Source organism: Mesocricetus auratus, unplaced genomic scaffold, assembly GCF_017639785.1.
Source record: "Mesocricetus auratus isolate SY011 unplaced genomic scaffold, BCM_Maur_2.0 Super-Scaffold_100043, whole genome shotgun sequence".
In the NCBI taxonomy this organism is placed as follows: Eukaryota; Metazoa; Chordata; class Mammalia; order Rodentia; family Cricetidae; genus Mesocricetus; species Mesocricetus auratus.
In genome coordinates this window covers 7,551,334-7,569,361 of record NW_024429220.1, presented here as the reverse complement: position 1 = coordinate 7,569,361, position 18,028 = coordinate 7,551,334, and the positions used below count along the sequence as shown (strand labels likewise).

Sequence of the window (18,028 nt, the reverse complement as noted above, 5' to 3'; positions counted from 1 at the left end):
ATTTAAATGTTTGAAAAATCTCCTTCAGACATCTGTCAAGACTGTATCAGTAAGTCACCAGGAAAACCCAAGTGTGGACATTGTCTTTTCTTTTTTCCTTGAGGGACCTCTTCCTTTGCTCATTGGAAGCTTTTTGCAGAAATGGATCTAACTGGATAAAGAGTGCAGGCAGAACCTTTATTCTGTTGGTTCTTTGAAAATGTACTGACAGCAGATGCAGGAGAAGAGTAATGCAAATAGAGTACCATGCTCTTGAAGTATATGCAACATTAAGAATATACACAGTGCACCTGAAAAGTTTTCTAACTTGTCCAGTGGATAATCAACATTGCATCAAACAGAGGAGTCAGCTGAAGGTAGATGCACAGGGGCCATTTTAACAGGCCAGTGTAGCTGGGATATATGCTGGCCATCGAAGTTACTATAAACAGAATTTTAAAAATAGTTTTCTCAAGACCTCTTATGCATCAGTTGGCAAGTCTGAGCCATGAGTAGTAAGCTGGAACACAGCCATCCCATAAATACTGTAGCCAGCACTGCTTTGCCCCAGCTCTGCAGGGCTTGACAAGGATGATGACAGGTAGCAGAAGGCTTGCTTGTGGACTTTCAAGTAGAGATGGGCAAGGTGGACAGGACAGACGTGATGAGGACCTCTTGTAGAAGATAGGTTGCCGCTACCAACTCAGTAAGTACTGCAAGAGGAACAACACTGGATTGTTGCCCTCAGAAGCAAATGATATATTTTGAACTATGGGAATCCTCCAATTCTAGAAAGTAAAAGAAGAATTATAAAATAATTTCCCATAGATACAAAGAACAGCTTGCTGCTGATCTGCTTTCAGCACACGGAGAACCATACTGATCTCAGTAACATCGTCAGTGACCTTTGAATACAAAAAAGACTGAGAGAGGTCACTCTCACACGAAATAAGGAACATTGACATTCCACAAAAGGGAGCTCTGCCAGCTACTAGCTGGTAACATGAGTAAGCTATTTTTGGGTACATAAATGGCTATATTAAATTTACACAAAAGAATAAAAGGAATAAATCTCAAACAAGATGTATTTGACGGAAAGCAAGGTGATATTTTTAAGCAACATTTCAGACATTTGTGTTTACTATGACTATTGCTGAAGACAGCCATTGATCCCTTGGATTGGAGAAGCCTGCTTTACACTTACGACCAGAAAACTACCATATAATAAGGAATAGCTTCTAAAATTTATGACCTAAATGGCCAAAGATGTCATCATTTATCAATGAGAGTAGAATTGGAGTCTGTATTTAATATCCTTAAAACAGAATTAATCTTTAATTAAAATCACATTGGAAAATCCTGCAAAAATGGTTATATTTAGTTTGGCAAAGTCAAAATTTATCTCTGAGGAAGTCTCAGCAATAGGGCTATGTCTATGTGTCTCTCTTTCATATACTATTGCTACTTATGACGGTTATAAAACAATGCTGCTTCTTGCAAATAATCTAACAATTCTGCACACACAATGAGCTCCTCGACAATTGCACCTGAGACTAAAGGGGAAGATTTATTAACCACATTTGGCATCCCAACAACTGAGGCTAGAGGCAAATCTTATTTATGTCATTACTGGCAAGTCTCCAAGAGATACTTGATAAATATCCTTTACATCATCAGATACAAACTCTCCAGCATTTGGTTTTCCTTCACTTGCTAATCTCTACAACTTGATTTTGCAGTGTCTGGGGACTATGTATGCTAGAGCTGTGCTGTTTTGAATACTGGTGCTGTGTTGGCCGTGGTTTAGGTAAGCTTTGTCTTCACTGGCAATGTACCTCACATACCATTATAATGCACACACACACACACACACACACACACACACACACACACACACACACACACAAGGCTACCAGCACAGGTGAAGAGTGGAAACAGGCCACAGATTCTTGGTTTGCAGTGTGAGAATGGTGGTCACTGTCACCCAACTCAGACTTGTGATCCGCTCTCCCTGTTTCCCAAGCTCTTTCATGCAAGGCATTCAAGAGTTACTTGGAGCATCTTCCCTGACCTTAAAAGCATGTTTCTCATCACCTTTTAGATGAAAGGACCCTGCATTTACTACATTAGTGGGCCACTCACAGATAGCTTTGACCATTTACAGATACAGTAGTATCTCACAAACACCCCCTCCTTTCTTTTGGAAGAAGAACAACTTTATTCCATCCATTCTTCCTGATCTCCACAAAATGTAACTGAAGTGCCTTTTAAAACAGTTTATTCTAGAGGAAGTACAGTGTGACCTGGCAGTGTGATCACAGGTAAAATTTACAAGGTCAGAATTCTAATGAGAGCTCCTGGAAGAATCTGTCCTAGGTGCTGAATTTTCCTAGTTCCTCATGTAGAGATTTGTGAGCACAAACACGGAAAATATGGAATTTGACAAAATTCTAGGAATTACAGACCATGGTAGCTATAATTTTGACTTCTAACAGAATTTTGGGGGGTAAATTTTCAAACAGTGGTGCATATCTTTTCTGTGGCAAAATTCTCCCCCCATGCCTTGCAAAATAACAAACCAGAAAGTTCAATTTATTTAAAAGAATAGTAGGCAATTTCAATAGTATGACATCAACCTAAGTGTCCTATAGATGAATGGGTGAGGTAATTGTGCTATATATGCACAGTGGAATACTCATTTTCAACAACATGGACAAACCTAAACACCATAGTAAATAAAATAGGCTGAGAACAGAGTATTTTATTTCCATGTCTTTCCTACCTTGATGAGTTCTTTGAACCACAAGGCAAACAAACCTTTCGTTCCTGAAATGGTTTCTTGTCAGATATTTGGTCACAACAGAGAAAAAGTAGTGCAGTGGTTATAGTCAGCAACAGTGACTTTACTTACATGTGTTATCTATAAAAGCAACAATACTCTATGACTTTACTTACATGTGTTATCTATAAAAGGTTACTTAATAGAAGCAAGGAGTAGAACAGTGGATGTTGGGAAATAATGGACTGTGGATTGAGGAGATTTGCTCAAAAGCTACAAAAATTTAATTAGAAATGAACAGTAAATTAAAGAAATTTGTTCTATAACATGAAGACTGGAGTGATCAATTTTGGTTCTCATTTTGGATTGTGAACTATCTAGGTTATTTGTGAAGCACATGTTTTGGTGTGTCCATGAGGGCAGAGATAATTAACTGAGTGACTAAGACCCACCCTGAATATGGATGGGCGGGCGTCCTGGACTTAATAACGCAGGGAAAAGGAAAAAGTGGGCTGATCCCCAGCATTCTTCTTTCTCTGCTTTCACTGAGGTGTGGGCAGGCAGCTTCCCAACACTGCAGCGAGGAGCTAGCGCGGCTGCCGTGCCTTGCCTGCTGTGATGGATTGGGTCCTTTGAACCACGAGTTAAGAAAATCTTTCCTTCCTGAACCTGCTTCTCGTCAGGTATTTGGTTATGGCATTGGGAAAAGTAACACAGTGGTTGTAGTTAATAGCAATGTGTTAGTTACTCGGAAACTTCTAAGAGGTTCTCTCATTATAAGAAAATAAGCAAGTGAAGGGATGGATGTTAAAAGGTCAACATCAGTTAACCACCCACAACATATTAGAACAATATGCTGTGTTTAATCCACATGGATGAGCCTCATGTGTCAATGGGAAAACACAGAATAACATTTCAATATGTATAGCAGCGTATATGCCATCCTAAAACCCTCATTCAGTGGCTGACAGAAGCAGAGGAAGACACCCACAGCTAAAACCCAAACTGAACTCCGGGAACCCAGTTACAGAGAGGAGTGATGAGCAAAGGGGTCAAGACCAGGCTGGCGAAACCCACAGAAACAGCTGACCTAAACAAGGGGGAATGCATGGACCCCAGACTGATGACTGGAGAGGCCAGCATGGGACTGATCCAGACACCCCGAACCTGGGTGTCAGAAAAGAGGCCTTAGCAATCTATGGGGCCTTGGAAAGTAGATCAGTATTTATTCCTGGTACACAAATGGACTTTGGGATTCCATTCCACATGGAGGGATGCTTTCTCAGCCTGGACACATGGGGAGGACCTAGGCCCTGCCTGGGATGATATGACAGACTCTGAAAATCCCTCATGGAAGCCCTTACCCTCCCTGGGGAGCGGAGGGTGGATGGAGTGGGGTGGGCTTTAGGAGGATTGGGAAGTCGGGGGAGGAGGGGAGAGCGAGGGAACTGGGAGTAACATGTGTAAGAAGTTAAAGAAAAAAAAAGATGTATAGCAGCAGAACACAAGACTATCATAGCTTTCCAAAACTGAAGAAAAGGAGGAGTCTACAAAACTCCTGTGGATATGTCTGCTTTGATGGGGGATGTACTTCTGTTTCTCTTATTGGTTGATGAATAAAATGCTGATTGGGCAGTAGCCAGGCAGAAAGTATAGGTGGGGCTACCAGAGGAGGAGAGTGCTGGAGAGAGGATGCAGAGAGAAGTGGCCAGGGGGAGATGCCATGCTACTGGAGGAGTAACACAGTGGTCTATAGGTAGCCACAGCCTTGTGGTAATACATAGTTTAATAGAAATGGGCTAATAATTAAGAGAGAGCTGGCCAGTAAGAAGCCCGAACCATTGGCCAAACAGTCAATAATTAATGAAGCCTCTGTGGGTTTATCTGGGACTAAAGGCAGTGGTGCCAGGTGGAAAAGAAAGTCCATCATCCCTGCTCACTACAATTCTGTCTAATGCAACTTCTCAAGGATTTTCCAACCAGTTGGCTCATACGCCATGATTGGTTCTGTATCATCAATGAGTTAACTTTTTTTTTTCCTGGATGTTACCAAAGAAGGCATTCTTGTCATTTGATATCTAAAATTCTCCATCTCCTTGTATTATCCTAAAGTACATAGTTTTCTGTACCAGACAGGGTATGAATCCCAGGTTGCCATGAAAAGGACAGACTGGACAGAAGGTAAGCGTCCTTAAATGCTTAACTGGGAAAATAGCAACAACAAGAGATAGGTCAAACAGATAAAATTGCTTATTTTTAGAAATCAGTTTAGAAAACTAAAGCATTACAGAGCAAATCTGAAGGCCTATGACACTTGTATCTCGACATTTTTAGAGGCAGGAAGATCATGCTCAGGGCCTCTCACTAAATGCCTTTGATGCTGATAATGAGTCACACACATCATACTTTCTGGTAAAATAGAGTGTAAGAAAGTGGGTTCTCGTGTCTGAAATGTTAGGTCCTCCAGCTAGTACATATTTTCATTAAAATTGAAAAATAGTAGAGTCTCAGAGACGTTTCTCCACTATAGTGTTGTCTTATTTATATGACAGGGAGCACTACAGGATATTGTGCTGTGTATTCTTTCTGGATCTGTGCCAAGTGTAACCATGGAGCCTGTGAAGCTTTGTCAGGTGAGCTGGCGATGGCAGAGCCATAGGAGGGATGATTGCAGCTGGCTGGCTGGAGTGCTGTTTGGAACCTCTAAAGAACTTCCCTCATGTAATTGCCATGTGAACATTTAAAACTGTGGCCTCTTTGTGTGGTAACCTTGATTGCCAGTCACTGAATGAAAGAGTCTAAGAACTGACAAAAATGTGTCCTTATGCTTTCAAGATGACCTGTTGGTGACAGAGAAGTTTGTAGATGGTTTGTAGATGGAGGACAACCAGTTGAGAAAGAAGGGGCTGGTTTCACTTCACAAATGGTCATGACAAATGACAAGTGAGTCTCAAAGAGTAAGTCTGAAAAACATAGTTTCCTTCCTTTGTGGCTAAAATACAGAGGTACAAAGCTAAGGGGAGTATGGGAGACAATTAAAAGATAGAGAATGCCAGGTATAATTTCTCTTTCAGCTGTGCATTGCTGCTGGTTTTGTGCCCATAATTGGGATGCTCTTTATCTCCAACCCTGTGAAACTAAGTCACACAGCATTTTAGTCACAGAACAAGAAGGCAATGTTTGTTGCTCAAACTGTTTTCTGTGATAAGAAACAGTGTTTCTTAAAGCCAAATGTAATTACAGTCATTATTTTTGAATGAATGTCACAATTAATTCAGACTGAAGGGGTACCTTCTTTATATGTCTTGTTCCATGGAGAAAGGCAAGATATTCAATGTTATTATTGTCTTTTCAATAAATGCATGGCCCTTGACTATCCAGGTAGAGACTTACTATAAGGACAGTATTAATGAAGAGCTCCTTGATCATATATCCAGTGATGTTTTCACACATTAGTGTGTGAAGGGCCCTTTACAGGTAACCTATTGGCTTCATAGTCATTAAGGAGGTAAAAACACAGTGGTGATTATACAGTGACTAGCTCACTAATTAATATCCACAAAACCAGAAGGTTCTTTTTAAAACTTGAACTGAGGCTTTCTTCTCCTCTTCCTGCTTAATAAATTCTTTGTAAATAAATAGATCTTATGCGTAACAAGCTAAAGATCTCAGATTTTCCAATAGGCAAAGAAAGACAAGACAACCTACCCTCAGTCTTGCTCAACCACCTTCTCTGTTATCTTTGCACTTTAATTAAAAGCATATCATTGGGGGTTACTCTTTATCTCTCTCTCTACCCACCCACCTATCATTTTTTTTCTTTGAGATAAGGATTTCTTTGTTTCTTTATTATTATTATTATTTATTTATTGGAAAATTATTTTACTTATGAACCACAGTTTCCCTTCCCTCCTCCTCTCCCATCCCCCACCTCCTTTTTCCCCCTCCTCATCTACTCCTCAAAGTCAACAAAGCATAGTACATCAAGTTGAGACAGGACCAAGCCCTTCCCCCTCGTTTCTACTGTCTGTGTGGGTTTCTCCATCATGATCTTGACCTCTCACTTGCTAACATAGTCCCTCCTCCCTCTTTTCAATTGGGCTCCCTGAGCTCAGCCCAGTGCTTAGATGTTGATCTCTGCATCTGCTTCCATAAGTTACTGGATGAACATTCTATGGTAACAATTAAGGCAGTCACCAATCTGGTTACAGGAGAAAGCCAGCTCAAGCCCCTCTCCAATATATGTAGGGGTCTTCATTAGGACCATCCTTGTGGGTTCTTAGGAGTTTCCCTCACACCAGGTTTCTCCCTAACCCCATAATGGCCCCTGCTGTCAAGATATTTCTTTCATTGCTCACCCTCTAATTACTCCCTGAACTTGGTCATTCTGATACCCTAAGTTTCCATGACTTCTTTGTTTCTTGTATATGTACAGCATGGAAGCAGAGCTGCTGTGGCTTAGGGATAGGGATGAGGAAGCCCAGCCATTGGCTGTATCCCATCCCTGTGTCCCAACCAGAGATGGAACTGAATGTCTTCATGAACCCCAGGAGACTCTAGATTTCAGACAGAAAATGCAGTTCCAGGAGATAGAGTGACTGGCAAATTATTACAGTGAATGGAATTCTCAGAAGTTTCCCAATTTGCCACATATTTTTGTGTATTTATGAAGCACAGAAATTAATTGGAAAAGTCTTTTATTTTCACTAGTTGGGAATGTAATGTCTAACTTGAATTTTGAATATATAAAGAACTCTTAAACTTCAATAGTAAAACTACTCACACTATAGAACATTCCACCCAAACAAAAAAGAATATACCTTCTTCTCAGCACCACATGGAACCTTCTCTAAAATCGACCATATACTTGGCAATAAAGCAAACCTCAACAGATACAAAAAATTGGAATAAACCACTGTATCCTGTCTCTCAGCCTGGATACATGGGCGGGTGGGGGACCTAGGCCCTGCCTGGGATGATGCTAGGGACTCTGAAAATCCCTCATGGAAGCCCTTGCCCTCCCTGGGGAGTGGAGGGGGGATGGAGTAGGAGTGAGGGGTTGGGAAGATTGGGGGTGGGGGAGGAGAGGAGGGAGAGGGAACTGAGAGTGACATGTGTAAAAAGTTAAATAAAAATATGAAAAAACAAAACAAAACAAAAACCACTCACACTAAAAAATTGGGCAAAGGACTTGAATAGGCATTGTACTTTCAGTAATTCCTTAAAAGATGGTCATTAGCCATCAAGGAAATGGGAAAAAAACCACAGTGAAACAACATTTCACACTCTCCAGTAAGAAGATAATAAAGAGTACAAATATTAACAAGTGTTGGTAAGACTATAAAAAATTTAAAGGCCCACTCACCATGAGTGGAAATTTGCAATGGCTGGGTGCTGTGGTGGTTCCTCAACAGTGCAAACAGAGGGTACTGTAAGTGAAGTCCCCAGCTTTGCACCTCTAGGTAAATGCCCAAGTGAATTTCACAGCAGCATTGTTCATAAGCACTCCCTAAAGCAAACAGCCTATGGAATTATCAACACATACATGGCTGAGTAAAACGTGGTGTATCTACACAGCAGAGTCTTACTGGTACTGAAAACAACTGAAATGCTATTGCATGCTTGGGCATGGATAATGCTTGAAAATATGCTGAGTAAAAGAAGCCAGCCAGTACTTGCTACATATTACATGATTCTGTTTATATAAAATTTCCAGAGAGGTAAATCAATAAAGACAGAAACATCAGCAGTTTCTCAGGGATGTGGTGTTGAGAGGGAGGGGGAAGAAGGAACTCATTAATAGACCTGATGATTCTTTTTTGAAGAATGTGATGAAAATATTCCAAGTGAAAACCAATCATGGTATTATTCTACAACTTTGGAATATATTAAAAACACTGAATGATATATTTTGGATGGGTGAATTTTATGATCTGTGAATTATATCCCAGAAAAGGAAATGTAAGATTTAGGATATTGTTACAGTCATCTCTACTTACAGACTACTATGCATATGGAAAGGTCTTTATAGTTGTTGCCATGCTAGAGTAAACATGAAGTGGTGGGAGATTTTTAAAATTTATTATAATTATTTAAATTATAAACAAGCTTGCTTCACATATCAATCCCAGCTCTCTCTCTCTCCCCTTTCCCCCGACACCCACTAACCCTCCCCAAGCCCCACCCAACTCCCACTCTATTACCCAGGGAAGGTGAGGCCCTCCATGGGGAATCTCTAATGTCTGTCATATCATCCAGGGCAGAGCCTAGGCCCTTCCTCATGTGTCCAGGGTGAGAAAGCATCCCTCGATGCAGAATGGGCTCCAAAAATCCATTTGTATGCTAGAGATAAATATTGATCTACTACCAGAGACCCCATAGATTGCCAAGGCCTCCTCACTGACACCCAAATTTAGGGGGTCCGGATCAGTCTCATGCTGGCCACTCAGTCATCAGTCTTGGCTCCATGAGCTCCCCCTTGTTCAGGTCAGCTGTTTCTGTGCGTTTCTCCAGCATGGTCTTGACCCCTTTGCTCATCTCTCCTCCCTCTCAGCAAGTGGGTTCTAGGAGATCAGTTCAGTGTTTAGCTGTGGGTGTGTGCCTCTGCTTCTATCAGCCACTGGATGAAGGCTCTAGGATGGCATTTAAGGTAGTTGTCATTCTCATTATCAGGGACGGTCATTTAAGGTAGCCTCTCCACTATTGTTTAGATTTGCCAGTTGGCGTCATTATTGTAGATCTCTGGAAATCTCACTAGTGCCAGATCTCTCCTCAAACCTATAGTGACTCCCTCTACTATGGTATCTTTCATCCTGCTCTCTATTCTTCTCCTGACTCAACCTTCCTGCTCCTGCATGTCCTCCTCTGCCCTCCTCTTTTCCCTCTCTCTTTCTCCCTGCTCCCTCTCCCCCTCCCCCATAGTGAGAGTTTTTTTGTTGGGAAAATTACGTTTTCTGTCAGAGTTACTAAAAGGTCAGAAGGTGAAACATGCAAGGCCTAGTTTTTATTTCTTTGTGACCCTGAGATCAGAGTTGTTATAAAGCTAGGGTTTTGTGGGATCTATCTGCCAAGGGGTCATTTCTTACAGCCTTCTTCCTTTTAACAATTATGTGCCAAAATAAAAGGACTGAAGTTGGAATGTGCATATTGCTAAACGCTTCCCTAGTTCCAGTTAGGACTTAAAGGACCATTACAGCACCCTTGCAAGACAGATTACAGTTTCCTCGTATGCCATTATCTCCACAGACAGCAACAAGATGAAACGATCTGCCAGTTCCCTGGAGGAAAAGGTGTTGACGTCAGTCACTCTGTCTAGAAGCTCTGGTAAAGTGCCCCTCTGTCACCAAGCACACTCTTTAGTCATCTTTGTCAGTTATTCCAGTAGCAATTACTTCTTTTAATGAGTACACTACAGTTGGCAGTAACTTAGTGTGCAATGGGTTAACTCTGGGAGGTCGCATATCAACATCATGTGTTTGGGAAAGAGTATTCTGGAACTGTCTGGAAGGCTGTTTCTGAGGTGACAAACACGTCCAGCAAAGTTTCATTCATAGAGTCCTAATTAAGTGATTCTGCTAATCCATTAAAGTAAAACCCAAGCCAGCAAACCTCAAGAGCCACAGAATTGTCAGGATAGGGTCTTATTAAAATTCGGAATACAGAGTGAAAATTGGAGATGTAGGGATTGGTCCAGAAGTTAGTAGGTGAAGAAAAATTTTCAGAACCCAAACCCTCATTGTGCTCAATAGACTGCCTGAAGTTCTAAGAGTTGGGTGGGACAAAAGCTGTGTATAATTATATTAGCTACATTTTCTCACTGTTGCCAAATACCTAACAAGAATCAACTTAAGGGAAGATAGATTTGCTCTGTATCATGATCTTAATGGACACAGCAGAGAGGGTATGCTGCAGGTGATTCTGTAGATGTGGGAACATCTCAGTGAAGCGGGAAGCAGAGGGTCCAACCCCTGTGCCCCACTTCTTCTGGAAAGGTCCCACATTCTAAAAGTGTAAATGACGTTCTTAATTGGTCTAATTAATAAAAACCCAGAGTCAGATACAGAGGAAAATGCTGAGAGATCAGAGAATAGGAGAGAGCCACTACCACACCTTTCCTCCTTATATATCCTGTTTCAGCCCAGCTATCTCACTTCCTGTCTGTCTGTACAGACCTCCAGACCTCTATGGTTAGCTAGTGGCAAGCTCCATTCTCTGACATTCAGAGAGGTTTTATTTGTAGAAGCAAGACATCACCACATACAAGTCCCACAGTGGTCTTGAAAAACTCTCTAGCTGGGGACCAAGTTTCCAAACACATTAGTGGATGGGGGGGGACAACCCCTCCAAAATCATAATAAGGGTCCATAAGGCCAACTCATGTGAGCATAGGACAGCAATTTTCCTAAAGGGAATACAGATTGCTGACAGGGTTACAAACAAGCCCGTCTCTGTGGAGATAGAAACAAGACAGAAAAAGGGTCCCCAGTCTGCATGGATCAAAGGATAGCCCTAGTCATGGTCTTATGGAACCTTTGTCTGTAGTAGTACTCTGGCTACCAAGAAAATGTCTGGGTATGTAATTTAGCATTTTTTTCCAAATTGGGTTCCTACACATGGGAATTGTTGCTATTTCAAGATCCTCGATGATCAGGTAGGATTCTTGGCAGATACATACCTAGAAGTAGAAAATCTCTAGAGAAAGTATGACACTGTAGTACATATATTTCCATTTGTCCAGGGATGCTGCATGTAACAAAGGGTGAAGCCAGAGGATTTACACGGCCATGAGACAGGTTAGAACTGATAAATGCCTGTAAAGTGAAATGGATGTTGATTTATGAAAATATCCAATGATTTACAAATGGGAGGGAGAAGTGGAGACTGCCACACAGTGATAATTAGTCAAAACAGAAGCAAAACGTGCTCCACTTGACAATGAGGCCAGAGGTAACGCAGAAGCAGATATACTGCGCGGTGTAAATAGACACAAGACTTTATTCATCACTCTTCCACCCCAAACTCAGCAAGCCCTGTGTAAATGCACAGACAAGTCATTTCCAATGACCTCCAAGCTCCCTCCGAATTTTCTAAGGTTGAATTAAACTTACAATATGTTTCCTCTGATGGCCAAAGGCTACGCCATGGGCTTTTGTGAATTCTTCTTGTCTGACCCTCACCACATTCATTATCTAGTACCCCCACGTGCACCACAAGATCCTTAGGGGTCAAAATCACGATGGCATTATTACCGACCATCTAGTACACTGCCTGAGCCAGTTAATAAATACTTTCTAGTTCTAAGAATCGTTAAATGATGAGTACATTTAGGTTACTTCATTTATTTGAAAACCCAAGTGTATTGATTTAACAAATAAGCAAAATTCTGCCAAGTAGAACAAATATAGAATCATTCACTCTATTAACCAGAAAGTTTCTTATCCCATTAATTCTGGAGAATGAGAACTATAGTTGAGTTTTAGAAAATAAAATTTATTGAGCACTGATAAAAAATTGTGAAACACATAAAAAGATTTATTGTTGCAATCTGACATGTAATATCAAAACACCATCAGTCTTTTATTATGTTTTAGAACAGCCATGTTAAAAGGACTATAGAAAATAGCAGCAATAAGAGAAGGGATAAGGAAAAACCATAGAATTAAGGAGACAAATTTTTTAATACTATGGACTAAATTAGTCAGATTACTAATGACAAATAAAGGAGATTCTAAGTCATGATTGTAAAATTGTGTGGATATGAGCAAGTGTGTTTTCTTCTCATTAAAGTCACTTATATCTGAAAAATCCATTTGTACCACCTTGAAAAGCCTTTCCAGCTACCCTCACTCTCCAGAGCAGACGACAGGCCATATCCCTTTTCGGAAAGCCTGGGAAATTCTCTTGATAAAAAAACTCACAGCTGATGGCTTTGTTTGTTCCTGAAATGAAAATTTACTAGGTGGGGACAGACACTACAAGGGGCCTTTTCCTTGCTGCCCCGCATCCTATCAGCTAACTCCATGTGCAGGGCATTGCGTGTGGTTCAGAACTTAATTGAGAGAGATGCCAGGACAGATGAATTCTAGTCTAAGATGTATCTCTGAGGAGTTGTCAGACCTTGGCCAAGTCACATGATCATTTTGGATACTGTGAGCCATACATTACCCCTCCTTTCAAGAGTCCTAGTAGAGGGCTGCTCTCTCTCTGAAAAGAACTGAAAAGGCAATGCCCTTCCTTGCATTATTTAGGTATATGACATAGTCCAAGTAAGGTTTTCATAAAAATCACAAAAAGTGGGAAGATATGTGAAGATATGTAAAGGTTTGTAGCAATTGGACTCAGCAAAGCAGAACTTTCAGAGACAGATGAACTAAGTTTGAGTCTCACTTCTGGCATGTGACCATTTAGGAAACTTCGGGGAAGGCCTGCACAACTTAGTCTCCTCACTTACAAAATAGGGACCACAAAAATCATACTTCCCCACAGGGTTGTGATGAGCTCTGTGAGAGTCACTGTCATAAGGCATAGGTTAAGCATTGGGTGGACCTAAGTTAGCACTTGCTCACCAATGCTCTGATGAAGTTATTTTATTCATTATAGAATTTCTCCCTCCCTCCCTCCCTCCCTCCCTCCCTCCCTCCCTCCCTCCCTCCCTCCCTCCCTCTCTCTCTCTCTCTCTCTCTCTCTCTCTCTCTGTGTGTGTGTGTGTGTGTGTGTGTGTGTGTGCGCGCGTGCGCACAGCATGTATAGACCAGAGGACCAGAGGACAACCCTGGGTGTTGTTATCAGGTGTATCCACATTGAAATTTTTTTTGGAAAGATTTCATTCTGTCACCTAGGCTAGCCCAGAAATTGTGATCTTATTGCCTCCAGCTGTAAGTGCTAGAATTACAAGACTGTGCCACCATGTCTGCTGAACTTCTTTCTTCTCTTTTTCCTAGCGATTATAAAATAGACAGCACGTCAAAGGATTGTACCAGGCATTGTGAATTTCAGTTTTCTTTTTTGAGGCTGTTGGGTCCTGGTCCCAAGGCCAGGGCAGATGCCTAGAAGACCACAGACATCCCAAAAGGATGGATAGTGACTGTATCTTGATCCTCCACCTTCAACTAGTCTGCAGCAGTCCAGCAAGGTATCATTGTTCCATGAGATAATTAGATTCCTCCGTGCTTACGCTTAAAGTCTAAAGGTCTCTGAGTTCACTTTTTGTGATTCGGTGTGGTGGTTTGAATGGCTCCTGTGTTTGGATGTGGTTCATCAGGGGTGGCATTACTTGAGAGGGATTAGGAGGCGGGCTCTCGTTGGAGGAACTGTGTCACTGGGGGTTGTCTTTGAGGTTCCAAGGGCACAATCTAGACTCAGTATCTCTCTCTTCCTGTTGCCTGTGGATCCAGATGTAGAACTCCCAACTGCTTATTCAGCACATCTGCCTGTGTGCAGCCAAGCTTCCCACCATGACGGTAATAGACTAAACCTCTGAAACTGTAAGTGAGCCCCAGCCAAGCTTCCCAGCATGACGGTAATAGACTAAACCTCTGAAACTGTAAGTGAGCCCCAGCCAAATGCTTTCTTTTATAAGGGCTCTCATGGTTGTGATGCTTTTCACAGCAATAGAACACTGACCAAGACCCTTGGAGCTCACAAACATTTGGACTGATTTAATGTATATAGATTGCAAATTTCTAGTTATGCAGGCATTTGTTCAGATTTTTATGTTCAACAAACTAAATAATGGTTATTTTCATTCATATTAAAAGAAAACTGTAAAATCTGAAGTCAGAAATTGAAGCCATTGTTCAAAACACACAATATTCAGCTTTAAGGCTACATGAAGTTAGAGCACTTGTCAAAAATAAAACCATTTAACTTTTTGTCAATAATGTGTGCCTTTGTAATCAAACAACTGGATATATCTGAATGTTAAGAATCATCTAGAAAAATATAGGAGACTAATGCTTAGGTTTTTAAAAAGCATACAGATGTTTTAGCACTTTGTATCTGAGTTCTATCTATGAAAAGCAAAATATATGATACATTTATTAGCAAGGTTTCAATCCTGAAGCTTTGGAAAGGTCAAACTTGATAGAGAAAAGACAGTGCTGTCCTTACAGTACATTCACAGATTGCCCTTAGTCAATATGAAAGATTCTGTTTGGTTTTTGAGACAGGGACTTCCTATTTAACCCAGGTTGGCCTGGAACTGGCAGTACCCTGACCTCAGTCTTTCAAGTGATGGAATTATAAGTATGTGCCACCAAGCATGTGTAGATTCATGGCCACTGTCCAATATCATGCATAAGAAAACCTCACTGATTTTTGGAAGCTAGAAAAAAGCTTAAATATTTCTGATTCATTGTTTGCTTTTTCTTTATCTCCAACCATTCTTCTTCTTATTATCTCCCAGAGTATTACTCGGCATACTAGACTAAACTAGAACTTACTGTGTAACCTAGGTTAGTCTCAAATTTATCCTTCTGAGCCCTAGATGCTAAGATGACAAACATGAGCCACCTTTCCTGGTTTGCTTTTGTTGTTAACAAAGTCCTTTTCACTGAACCCTCATTCAATTCATAATCACTTTAACTTTGTTTCAAATGCAGCGAAATGATTAACTTTAGGGGAATTCTTATTTAAAGTTGTTTAATTTGAGCTTCTGAAATATTAAAAATTTCTTATAACAAGTGTTTTTCTTATCCAGGTAGACTAGAGGGATTATTAAAGTGGTTATAGAAATGCAAAGACATTTTCTGAAAAGAAAATGATTGTTATTGTTTTTGAGGGGGCAAATAGTATTAGCACAAATGTTTCCAAATAACTCTTTAAAGAGACATGTCAGGGATGGGGAGACCCATATCAGTGGGTGAAGTGCCTTTGCACAATTATGAGGACCTGAGTTTGGATACCCGATCCCTGTAAAAAGCCAGGTGTAGTCACTATAACTCTAGTGTGTGCAGGGGGCGGAGCCAGGGGGGTTGAAGTTGGATAGAGCTGGTCTAACCAATCAGTGAGCACAGGGTTCAGTGAAATAGCCTGCTTCAGGAAGAGCAGCGGAGGAAGGAGAACACCCAGTGTCAGCCTCTGTCCTCTACACTCGTGGAAGTGTACACAAACACATGCATCTACACAGAGAGACAGGTGCCATTCGCTTCCTCCAAATCACCTTTATATATGAAAACGTGTACAAAAGTTGTCACAATTCTTTGAGCCAAGCATACATGTGAAGATGCCTCCTTCATCTGTGTATAGACCTTGGGTACAGTGTCACGGACAATGCTCACTAGACACACTAGACACACTCACTCACTCATCAAATTAGTCTTTTTTTTTCCTTTTTTTTTTGAAAAGGGGCCTCATAGGGCCCTGGCTAGCCTTGGACTCCATGTAAATCAGAGGATGACCTCAAGCTTCCCATCCTCCAGCCAAACTTCTCAAGTGTTGGACTCAAAGGGAGGTCCTACTCTGTGATGTTTCCAATGAACCTTCCAATCCTAACTGCCAAGAAAACAGTAGAAATTCAGGGAAAAAAAGATTTTTTTTCAGAACTTTGCATCATTCCAGAAAGAGTGAGTACAGATTATGTACCAAGTGCTCTATATCTAGTCCTTATGAGGGAGCCTTTGGTAAGTAAAATAAGACATTATATCCATCCAAAAGGACAAGTAGTCAACAAATTGGTTACAGTGCCCAGCACAGACCTCTTCTTAAGCTTGTAAATTCTCATACCTTCAGAGACACAGTATACAATTAGGGTCCTAAACAACATTATAAAAGTGACAGGATATCAACTAATAAACAGGAGGATATCAAGGTTGTCCTAATGTTTCCTTCAGTTTGACTAAACCTGCATCTTCCTGACTCTGGCCCTTGACCTCCTTCTTAGGCCATTTACTTTAGAAATCTTGTCAATTGTTTCTCTTTTCTTTTGAGATATAAACCTTCCAGTACCTTGTCAGTTCTACAACACAGGAATATCCCCTAGACTAGGGGGTGGCATTCATTTGAAATGTAACTATCAAGAAATAAGTCAGGTGAGTTCGAGGCCAATCTGGTCTACAAAACAAGTTCCAGGACAGCCAGAGCTTCCAGGATAGCCAGGGCTAAAAGAGAGATCTTTTCTCAAAAACCAAACCAAACAAAAGCAAAATGCAAAAAGCCCAAAATGCAAAAGCCAAAAATCAAAAGGAAAAAGGAGTCAAGGAAATTAAGTTCTTGTCCTACAGACAGTTGCTTCTGAAGTAGATGTGCCAGGGGCCGATCAGGCAGCTGCATCTGGGCATTGAGCTTTATGTAGTTCTGAGACTCTGCCACCATTCTGAACAGAGTGCTGAAAGGAGGTTTAACAGCTGTCTTTGAAGGTGACACCAAAGAGCAGGGCAGCGCTTCAGCAGGGGCTGCCTTTGCTGATCATGTTCACATCTTGAGAGACCCTGACAATATCCAACACACAGCAGTTGGCTGCTCACTTGTCTGGCTCCCATTTGTATTCAGGAGGGACTTTCATTGCAAGTGATGTGATTAGTAAAGACAATTATTTGCATATTTCCAAATGAATTGCTCTTCTCCCACCTCTGGAAGTGAACATGAAGTCTGGGTGTAGCATGGGGGAGCAGTAGTATGAAAAGTTTTGGAGTATGCAAGCTGTGATTGACACTAAGGGCGGTAGAAGGAGAAAAGGAACCATTTATCTAAGCCGACAGGAAGATGAAATGTCAGCTCCTCTGGGGTAAGCAGCGCTACTGTGCTACCCAGGTGCCAAGCTCCCTGTAATGGCCCACAGTTCCACAGTTAATCACCTGAAGCCTGTGTACATCTCGGCTCTCAGCAGTCACCTTCACAGCTTTCCTGTGTTTTCTTCAGACTCCACTCATGAAAGAATGCACCAAACACATTCACATTTATTTTCTTTTTTTAAGCAAATGACAAAGACCCCAGTTACCAGCTTTTTAAAACCCAAGCATAACATTACATATTTAAACAATTGTTAGAACTAACATATTTGCCAGCATCCATGCACATCTAGCAAAATATTTAATTTAACCTAAATCAGAAATGTGTTACCATTGATGCAGTAATAGCTTTTGTTACTAAATATTGGAAATAAAATTGAAATCTTTCATCTGGCAATGTTAGCTTCACAGCTGGCTGACACTACTCACTCACATTTCAGCATAGTGGGAGGCAGATCCACGCTGGTATTGAAGAACAATCTTGTCTAGCACTACTCAAGAGTCACAGGACTCTCCTCAGATTACGTTATGCTTTGTTTAAAGC

General features: G+C 41.1%; 1 protein-coding gene across 3 annotated transcripts in view; it reads right to left on the bottom strand.

Annotated features, from left to right (window-relative positions):
- Lhfpl3 (LHFPL tetraspan subfamily member 3) overlaps nt 1-18,028 on the bottom strand; it is a 518,223-nt gene that overhangs the window by 245,913 nt on the left and 254,282 nt on the right. The gene's annotated exons all lie outside the window — the stretch shown is intronic.